Genomic DNA, 11118 nt, shown 5'->3' with positions numbered 1-11118 from the left:
TATTAGTGTCTGACAAGAGCTATGTGCACTGCAGTGGCACCCTTCACCAGGGGGTGCCATAGGACATTTGTTATATAGCTGAGAAGGGGTGTTGTTTCAGCAGATGTGGAGTTATGACCAGTTTGGGAGCATATCTAAATTGTAAATGGTGCATTTATATAGCGCCTGCTTTACAGAGATTGTGCATTACATTCATCCATTCACACACGCATTCATACACCGATGGTGGAGGAAACCATGCAAGACCCCAACCTGCACACCGGCAGTCTAGTGTCTACTGTCTATGATTCCTCATTCCTATGTTTCCTCAGCTGTCAGCTCTATATAATGTTACAAGTTGCAAGTTCTTGTAAATACTTTTCATTGGTTCAGTATACCCCCCTATTTTCACATTTTTTGTGCAAAACTAAAATGTGGAGATACAAGGTTTCTGCCTGACAGCAGCAATAATTTACAATTTAGTAGACTCTCTTAATCCAGACAATAAGCAAGGTAATCAGTACATCAATATCAATACATAAAATGGAAAGAAATATGGTAGGCAAATTTTAGAAAAAACAGCTAGACCAAGCACCTACCTATTCAGTAAAAACCTTATAACAAATTATGACACAAAAAAAAGATGCTATCTAAATTGCATGTACGGTCATTTGAGGAAAGTGCTACAGTAAGTGCTATGGGCTAAGGTGGAGTCTGAATAGGTGAGTCTTCAGACCACGGCAGAAGCTAGGGAGTGAGTCTGCAGTTCTAAGTGCAACTTCAAGTGGGAGTTTATTCCAGAGTTTGGGGGCTATTGGAGGGAGAAGAGTAGGGCAAAACGTCTTCAGGGTCGGCATTTCCGTCAGTGTCATGGTATGCAAAAGGCTGCCCCCAGAACTATGCCGCGGGGACAGCCTGTGCCGGCGGGGACAGCCTGTTGTGTGGTATCATGACACTGAACCACTGGCGCTGATGCTGAGGGGAACAAGCAGGGTCCTGATGCCCACAGATTCACACATGATTGTATGATGCTTGATATGGTCAATATCAGTGCTTCTCAACATGTTGGTCGGGATAGTGTTGTTTTTGACAGCAAATTTAGATTTAGTCTGGCTTTAGTCCACAAAATCTACAATTGATTTCGTCAAATAATATACCATAAGAAAGAGGCAAACATTTTCACATGCAGTATGTATCTGTGAAACCGAGTAAAACTAAATGTAACGCCTCAACTCCTACAATTCCAAGTGCTTGTCAGGGTGGCGGGTCTCCAGTTCAAATATGATCAATTTGGGAGTTCAAATATGTTGGGGGGAAGTCGTGGCCTGAACATGTTGAGAACCACTGTGTGGTCTACTGGTCTATTAGTTTGCCTAAATCCAGTATAGGAATAGTGAACCGAGAAGCACAATTTATTACTTTTCATGTCTACGTTACGTTTCAAGTACAAATAATCAAGCATACTCTCTGTATGCTTGATGGTCAGGGGGGGGGGGAACTGCGTCCATAACTAACTGTTCCCCCCTGAGCTCTCACCATGTGACCATATGATCAGCCATCAACTGGCTGAAGCTGAAACTGAATTTCATCCTGTGGGTCTAACAACGGTCTCCCCTTCTGACACCTCTGTCTGTCTCTCTCTCTCTCTATCTCTATCATCTATCATCCGTCTAAACAGTAGAATATCCAGGAAAACAGTTTCTATATGCCAAGGTCACTCAATGCAGACAGTGCAGGGATATACACAATGATTAGTAGTCTTTAAGGTGGTTGTGTTCTATTTGATATACAGATTTAGCCCTAAAATCACGCAAAGCGGTGCACAGTATCTCTAAAGTCATGTCATCAACATGGATCTGTCCCATTTCCCATATTCCCTCCTGACTGGCTACCATTGCCTTCTAAAGTTTGTATGTGCGACCTGATGGTCGCTTATCTCCCAATAAGGGAGTCTTACTGGTATCCTTCTCCTATCACAGCAGCTCATGAATCTTGCTGCTGTGTTTGCACATTGTTGTACTTCACCCAGCAGATATGGGATGTTTTTGTCATTGGTCATGTTTTCAAACTCCTTGGGTGATTGCTCTCTCTCTCTCTCTCTCTCTCTCTCTCTCTCTCTCTCTCTCTCTCTCTCTCTCTCTCTCTCTCTCTCATAGTCAACAGTATTATCAAAGCACATTTTTGACACACCTACAGTAAATCTAACACGCCCATCAAGTCATGTTTTTCACCTGCTTAACCTGCCTCGCCATACCCCTTCAATTATCTACATTTTGTGATGAGAATATATAATTTCTTTTACTGACCCAACCGTCAACCGTTTTTGTCAAAATTCAGTCTTTGCCTTGGACTTCCAAAATTAGCAGACTATAATATTACCAAAAACATATATTATAAAGAGATAGTCCTGAATGACCATAACAGGTCTGTAACTCTGCAGACTGTACAAATGGAACCAAATGGTCATTTTGTACACTGTCAGAATTATCAGGGGCCTTGGAAATAAAAGTAACATTTGAGAACCACTAGTACTATAGTGGACTCCTAGTGTGCCATAGTGTAAATCAGTGTCATATAGCAGTAACTAGGTCTTATGATCAAAATGTGAACATTATAATGATGTGTAAAACAGAAAATCAAAAGATTTGCCACGGCCAAGGACAAGTTCTTTCCACGGACACGTAATATGTCATATTTAACCCTAACCCTATACATGTGTTTGTGTACAGAGCTACAGACATATTGATGAGCCCTGCTTGGCCTGCTAATAGCACTGAGGGAACATCGGGCCTATGAGGACTCTCTTGTGTGCAGTGTTGCCAGGTCTGCTTATTATAAGTGACTTTGGGCTTGTTTTTCTGTAAAGTTGCTTGTAAAATGTTGGTAGTTGCGGTTTTCTGGGCTTGACAGATTAGTGTCATTATTGTTTGGTTCGGACCCCCATCTGGAAATATTTAATGCCAGGGAATCCACATAAAAGATTTGTGTATTTTAAATGTTTCCTTTTTTCCCCCCAAGATTATTTGAAAATAGCAACCCAGAACCAAGAATACTCTCGCAAACCCATTATGCATGGTCATAATGGGTTTGCGAGAGTATTCTTGGTTCTGGGTTGCTTCTTTTGGGCTTGCTTATTTCTCTTGCAGGGTCTGGCAACGCTGGTTGTGTGAGGACACGCACACAGCCTGTGAGTCACACGCTAAAGCACCAGATGTCCTTCCTCCCCAAGAGCATGCAAGGTTTACCACAAGTAATAGAAACTATTCTATTAATGTTATCTTGGAGCGGTCCTCCTGAATCTGGAAGAAATGACATCATTCATATTGTTATGCAATGATGTTTTCTAATAGAACTTGAACTTAATACCCATTTAGGCCTAGAATTATTGAATGCTTTAACCAGTGAAAATAGCAGATATACAAGCTCACAGCGCGGCACCGAGTGCCGCGCTGCGAGCTTGTAGATCTGCTATTTTTGAAAAAGTTGTGAAAACATTTGTAACTCAAATTTTGCTTCTGGGGGGTCCCTGGAACTAAATATTTTGAGATGGGGGTCCGTGGCCAAATAAATATCAGTTTGGGGGTCCTTCACATGAAAAGGTTTGAGAACCACTGACACAGTAGTCTCTCAAGAACAGACTGAGCTCCAGTTAAGTGAAAAGGACCTTTTCTTTGACGATGGCTGGCCAGATTGCTGACATAGAAACATACGTTTTTCAGAAAACCTTAGAAGGATTCAAAAGACACCGGGTGGGGAGGGTGATATTTATCACTGCACATAACTCCTGGCTGGGGCAGCGCCTGTCAGCAGGGAGTGCTGCGTGGGAGGAGTAGGACAAAGGCTCTATGTCCTCCCGGTGGGGGCTCCTCACTGGCAGGTGGGTCAGTACGATAGGTCAGTGCAACAACACACAGAAATGTGCGTGGGGAGGAATTAATTTGCACAAAGACTACATTTGGGAGAAAAGGGGTAAAAAGAAGAAGAAAAAAAAAACGGTGGTGTAAAGCTACAAAGTACATTTACTCAAGTACTGTACTTGACTGTACTGTAATTTTGAGCTATTTTTGCTTTACTTTAGTATCTCCACATTTCAATACTTTTACTACTAACTAATAATATTGTACTTGTCTTTAACTCCACTACAAGCTATTTGTTACTTTGTAGAGTAACTAATAACTAATATTCTTTCATGTAGGACTACAAGCTCCCAACTGCTACATCTGCTAGATTGAAAACGTGAAATGGGACATTCTGCATAATGAGCACTTTCAACTTTTGGTACTTTAAGTGCATTTTGATACCAATACTGTTGTACTTTTAGTCAAGTACATTTTTAATTCGACTTGTATTGTAGTAGGCTACTTTTTTTTCCTACATTGCAGTATTGATATTTTTACTTTTACCCAAAAAAAGTGAGCACTTTCCCCACCCCTTGACAGCAGGTATGTCAGGTGTACTGGTGTAGCTGCTCAGTTATGAGCCAATGAGGTGGCTCCTCCCCACACAGTCCCAGTAGAGTAGTGTGTCAGTCAGTCAGTCAGATGAGTGAACGCTGCAGGAATGAATGTCAAACCAGTCTGTCCTGTGGCTCCAGTGTGACAGTCGGACCGACCGGTGACACTGCCCTCCATGCGGTGACAGACAGGCAGCCACCTCCTCGGGAACGGATCGCCTCGTGGCTTCTGTCTGGTCTCCACATCCTTGACTAACACACTGGTAGCTTTTAAAGCAGGGGTCTTCGACAGGGGGTCCCCAGAGTGAATTCCAGAACACTCGCCGCAAAACACTGTCGCCCCGGGGTGCAATTTCTGCGAACTCTGAGCGGGCTCTACCTGGTATTCCTAAACGTAACCTCAGTAAACTATGCCTAAACTTAAATTTATGTCTAACCTTATCCTCAGTAAAACAAATACAAATGACAAGAGTCACAAGACCCGCTCCACCGAGCAGTCGGTGGAAAAAAATAGCGTGTTTTGAGGTGAGCATTCCGGTGGGACTTTTTTTTTCTTCTTTTTTTACATTAACCACTTCAACCCACTACGCAACACTGATGATAGTGCTGTCAAACAGCCTATGAAGAAATTTGAGTTATCTGACATCCAAAGTTTAATCTGCAACACAATTTTATACAATATGTCGGCTATACATCTCAGCTAAGGGGTCCTTGGACTGAAAAATGTTGAAGCACTATTAGCTTTTCACCACTTCTAACCCATGGCCCTCCTATTATGGGCATTTAGGTGAAAAGGTCTGTGGAGAAGATATTGATTAGCGAGCTAAGTTCAAACGTCTGTGATTTCTTAACGGTTCTCAAAGTGGGGTCCAGGGACCCCCAGAGTTCCTTGAGAGGGTTCCACAGGGTCCCCAGAAAAATGTGTTTATACAACATCAAAATCAGTTTAACCACTTGAATGAAAAAGTCTGAGATCCACCGATTTAGACACAGTAACAACACAACAAAAACATCTCAAACTAAAGCCATTCATTTGAGAATGTTTATATGCCCTGTTACTGAGCAAACACTATATAGCAGACAGTGCAGTGCTTATCTGATTCTGAAGATAGAGCAAATCAACACATATTTTAACAACAAAATCACCTTTAAAGCGGCAATGCATGCAACTTTCCTCTTCCACCACAGATTTGAACCCGGTTTCCTGCTGAAACCGCTCAGGGGATGCATTGAATCTTGACCATCAGGTCAAACTTCTTGTCAGATCCTTTGTCTCTAGGTGAGACATGACCTTTGACACAATCTAAATGTCTCAATAGAACAGTGGTTCTCAACCTTTTCAGGCCACACACACACACCCTGACAAGCACTAAGAGTTGAGGCATTACATTTTGTATAACATGGTTCTGTTCTGTTGTGAAAATAGCAGATCTACATGCTCACAACGAGCATGTAGATCGTCTATTTTCACAATTTCTGCCTCTAATATTTGACAATTTGGCCAGTGTTTAATTTGTCATTTTAGAGGTATTAAAAAGTCCTTAAATTGTCACTTTATAAATGTGCAGATACCCTCTATACCAGGGGTCTTCAACGTTTTCAGGCCGGGGACCCCCAAACTGATGGGGAGATGGAGCAGGGACCCCCTACCACCTCGTAGGGTGGGGGGGGTCGGGGCTACGACATATTTTTTATTTTAAACATGTACAAGTTACAGCGAGCAGGGTGGGCCGTACCACTACCATTTCTAAACATACTACTTATTAACTGAGAACCAATGTCAATAATATCAACAATCTGTCAATTGCATAGTAATCATGTATTCAAGCGATTCAAAATGGATAGAATCATTATATATTTTTTAACAAATGTGAAAAAAAAAAAAAAAAAACATTTTTTGAAATCTTTTTTTTTTTTTTTTTAAAGCAATAATTTCGCGGACCCCCTGCAGTACCTCCGCGGACCCCCTGGGGGTCGCGGACCCCCTGTTGAAGACCCCTGCTCTATACACTTAAACTTTATGTTTATTTGTTTGTTTACTGTTGAGTGAGAAAACAATGTTGCACATTAGGTAAATCATCTGGGGACCCCCCTGGGGGTCATGACCCACAGGTTGAGAACCACTACAATAGAAGAGCAGGGAGACTAAAGTTATAATGTATTAACATACTCTACCATACAGATCAGACAAAAATAAAATGTACTCATTAAACAAAGTGACATAGTGCCACTTTAAGTGATTCATATTGATTCTAGCGCCCTCAAAGATTTTCTCATGAAAACATTTGAACTGATCGTATGGAGTCAATAGAAAGAAGTGTACTAATTTTCTACTAAGTAGGCTAATATCCACACCATGCCGTTGCTGCAGGTCATGTCTGGTCGAGGTTAAGTGGAGCCACAACAGCTTTATTTGTTCATTCAGGTTCTCCCATGAGTCCCATTAGCACGTGAATGGCAGCTAGCCTTGTAGCAAACAGGAACAAAGTGCAATCTGTCCTTAAAGTACACAGTATACTGTAGTTGGTCCATAGCCTAGAAAGTGTTCTCCGCGTGAACCCTAGCATCACTTTTTCGGGGTGGGGGCTGGGGGGGATTCACAGAAGATTGTACATTTACAAGCTCTGCTATTTTCTGTGTCAGTAGGTCGGGTTGGGTATCGGTCGAGAACAATGCGCTAGACCCCTGGGAGGTGGATTGCTGAGGTGGATAGATACCATCAGCGCCCAGCACTTACAACACCTACCACCATCTCCCCTCTAATGTGTTCTTATTGAGTGGTGCTCCTGGAAGGAGCTGAGCTCCAACATCTGGCTTTATCCGGGCTCTGAAGTGTGGCCTACATCTGGCCTACATCTTGGCACAAAGCTAGCAAAGTTTGTTGGCCAAGCTTCACGGGACGCTTCATGAAATTAACTCATAAATAGCACCACTCACTTCACACTAGGTGTGAAGTGGCCCACGAGCCTGAGTTTGAGTGTCACTGCGCTAGACCCCTGGGAGACGGATGCTGAGGTGGATACCATCCGCTCCCAGTGTTCGCAACTAACACTTAGTTAGCATCATCTGCCTTCTATGTAATAATGCATTTTTTTATTGTTGTATACTGATTACTGACTGCCAGTGTGCCAAAGGCAAATTTCCATTTTGTGTTCAATTGAATGTACCAACACTCTTATTAATTAATTGTATTTATTATTTTTCTATTAGTTGTGTTTAGTTTTTTTCATAATATTTCTTTTGACAGGAATACTCTTATGTACACAGTGTGTCTACTGTGTCCAACCACTCCCTCCACACAGAGCACAGACAGCCTGTCATTAAGCCTCTCTCCACAAACACACATGTCCTCTCTGTCGGGTGGAAGCCTTGTATGTCCACAACCGTTACTTTTCAGGAATGAGAATTAAAAAAATAACCTGTGTTCCAAAACTAGCATATTTACAAGCTCACATATAGCTTGCACATCAACTATTTTTGCTCCATTTAGAGGGACAGTGCATTATAATGAAGTAGGGCATTCATTTATGAAAGAAAATGTTGACATATAGAGACAGGCTACAAGGTTTTCTGCTGACAGCCAGGATAATACTGTATAACATAAAACAGCACAACACATGAATGCAACACTTTCCCACGCTACATAACAACTTAATTAAAGGATAACAATAATGCTGGGAAGTCTCCCCTCTGTCAAATGCACAGCACAGGATGCTAGTAGTTAACATAGCATCAAAATAATTGTAACCACTGTATAGGTTGCTATTCAAAAATAGCAGACACATGAGCTTGTACATCTGCTATTTTTGAGCATTTGTGTTACAGACAGACAGACAGACAGACAGACAGACAGACAGACAGACAGACAGACAGACAGACAGACAGACAGACAGACAGACAGACAGACAGACAGACAGCTACATAAGGGGGAAAAAACAATCACTCATTCCATGTATGGCAGGTTAATGTATGACTACAGAATGAACCCTATACTGTTCTCAGCCAAAGAAAAACTAAAAAACGAATGCAAACAAAAGAACATTTTCAAATGTCTACAGCTGTTAAAAGTTGCTGTTTTGTGTCGAGTATCAATTGCATTTATATGGAAATCCTTCCTCCATCCAACATCCATCGTCTGTAACCTTTTTTTGAATGAGTTACAAACTCTCAGATTTATGGGGGTCCAAGGCCTATAATGCATAATAATGGAGGTCCATCCTTGAAATCAAAACTTTTTAGAGTTACACTGTAATGCAATTATCCAAGTCCAATTAGTCTGTAATGATTACAAACCAATTGGACTTGCATGTACTGTATGTCCCTTTTAGAAAGGATTGTTCCACATACTGCATAATTCCTTATGTCAGTGGGTTGCAATGTGATCCAGGGAGCACAGCACATACTGTATGAGAGACAGACAGACAGAATGACTGACTGACTGACTGACTGACTGACTGACTATACAGTTTGCACTTGCAGATGTACAATTTATACAATAATGCGAAAACAATAACACAAAAAACCTTGACGGCTTGTTTCCATTGTGGTCCTGTGTATTCAATTAATCAAGACATATAAAGACATACAGTACAATACTATAATCATCAATACCATAGTCTGGGAGCTGTGGGGGTGAACATGGTTTCTGTAAAAGGTTTTTTCTCAACTGATTCTCATAGCTTGGGGTCACCTCACCTCTTAAGAATTCAAGAGGGTGCCCACTGCCCAGTGATATCCCTTGAGCATTTGTAAATATGAACCCCTTAATGCCAGAAAAAAAAAGATCCATAAGTATGGTATTTCATGCAAAATAATTGATCTAAATGCATACATTTTGCTTTCTACAGTGTTTTATACTACAACATAAATATTACTAGATAACCAACAGGTTCTCACCCTCAATGCGTCATACAACCGACGCGATCTTAAATACCCAATTCCTCTCACCCTAGACGCGGACGGATTGCCTAATGTCTCAAGGGTTAGACGCCTTGGGTGGTCTAAGAAGAAAGAAAAAAAAGTAGTTCCTGATGCGGGATTCGATACCGCTCTTTATTCTTTATTATTCTTTATTAGGATCCCCATTAGCTTCCACAAGTGGTCGCTAGTCTTCCTGGGGCTCTAAAGGCATCTTGGTTTACCAGCCACCCGTCGCTACCGTACACGCCACTATAAACGACGGAGCAGTGCCGTCTCAGGCGCCGATGACCCCCGTGAGGAGCCACCGAGGCGAGCGCTAGCGAAGCCGAGTTGCCGCGACGAGCGGTGGGAACGGCGCATGAGCCGACTCAGCCGCGTTACCGAATTACGTGCCGTTATGGACAGAATAGTAAATTTTGACCAGGGGACTGCTTCCGCGTCCGAATACGGCTCAAAGAAGGGACTACGTTATCATCCACGTTTTGTCAAAGATAAAAGCACAAAAAAAGGCATTTCCTAGGTCGTCTCGTTAGCTCAATTGGTAGAGCATGGAGATACAAATCCAGAGACCGGGGTTCGATTCCCCGTGACGGCCGTCGTCAGTGACAATTATTCCAGTAACCACATGTCGGCGCATGCGTACTAAGACACCGTTCTCGTTCAAAAACTCTCCGTCCCCGTCACAGGGGTGAGGCAAAGGGAAGCAAAAGACATGGCGTCGGATGGGTGAAGCAAAGGGAGTGAGAATGCCCTGAGATAACGTACACTACTACACAATGATTTCACAAATATAATGGATAACTGCAGAACATTTTTCGTCATTCCATCCAAACTGTCCTCTGTACCAATACTCAGCACAGTCTTCTCCTCCATCGTCATCAGGCTCAGAGCGCCAGTACCTGTAGAAGTATTAAGATTTAATTCATTACAATATGTTTACAATAATGTTTTTCTTGTCCCCCAAATGTTTTTTTTTTTTTTTAAGTTTTCAAATTGTGTTGCTATATGTAAATTAACTGGATAATGAAATGGTCATCAGATACATTATAATTGTGGAAATATGTGAAATGTAGAAGAATGAAGGGTCAAGTCTTACGTTGGTGTGGTCAGTGGTGTTCCATCCACCCACTTCCAGACTCCTTCCTCATCTCTGTCAGTCAATCCCAGCCACATCCGCCAGCTTGTGCCAGTGACGACTCTGCCAATGACTCTGTCAACCAAGTCCTGGACAGAAAAGCATCTGGTTACTGAAGTATAATCTGTACAATTGGGCATGATTTGCTGGTGGCACTGCCATTCATTTTTCTCATAGACTTTTACGAAGATATTTATATAATTTATTTTAAACCTAGAATAAAGCCATCCAGGATCCTGGTGAATCATGACCATATAACTTTTGATTATGTAAAAAGAAAAAAGGAAAGAGAGAGAGAGAAGAGAGAGAGAGAGAGAGAGAGAGAGAGAGAGAGAGAGAGAGAGAGAGAGAGAGAGAAGAAAAGAAAACTGCCAAACAAATGGTTTTTATTAAATGTAATATATCTTACAGAATCAAAGGTTTTATGGTCATGATTGATGATTCACCAGGATCCTGAATGGCATGATTCTAAGCTTAAAATAGTTGAAAATAGAAAAGTAATAGTCTATGGGAAAAATGAATGGCAGATGTTTTTGTAGAACCAGTAAACCACACCCATTGCTATGCCCTGTAGATGTGTCTCAACTAAATGGAATCGTTTACAGCAGGCGTCAGCAACCTTTTTGAAATG

Source organism: Nannobrachium achirus (genome assembly GCF_963921795.1).
Source record: "Nannobrachium achirus genome assembly, chromosome: 15".
NCBI classification, from domain to species: domain Eukaryota; kingdom Metazoa; phylum Chordata; class Actinopteri; order Myctophiformes; family Myctophidae; genus Nannobrachium; species Nannobrachium achirus.
Note: the sequence above shows the minus strand (reverse complement) of the source record.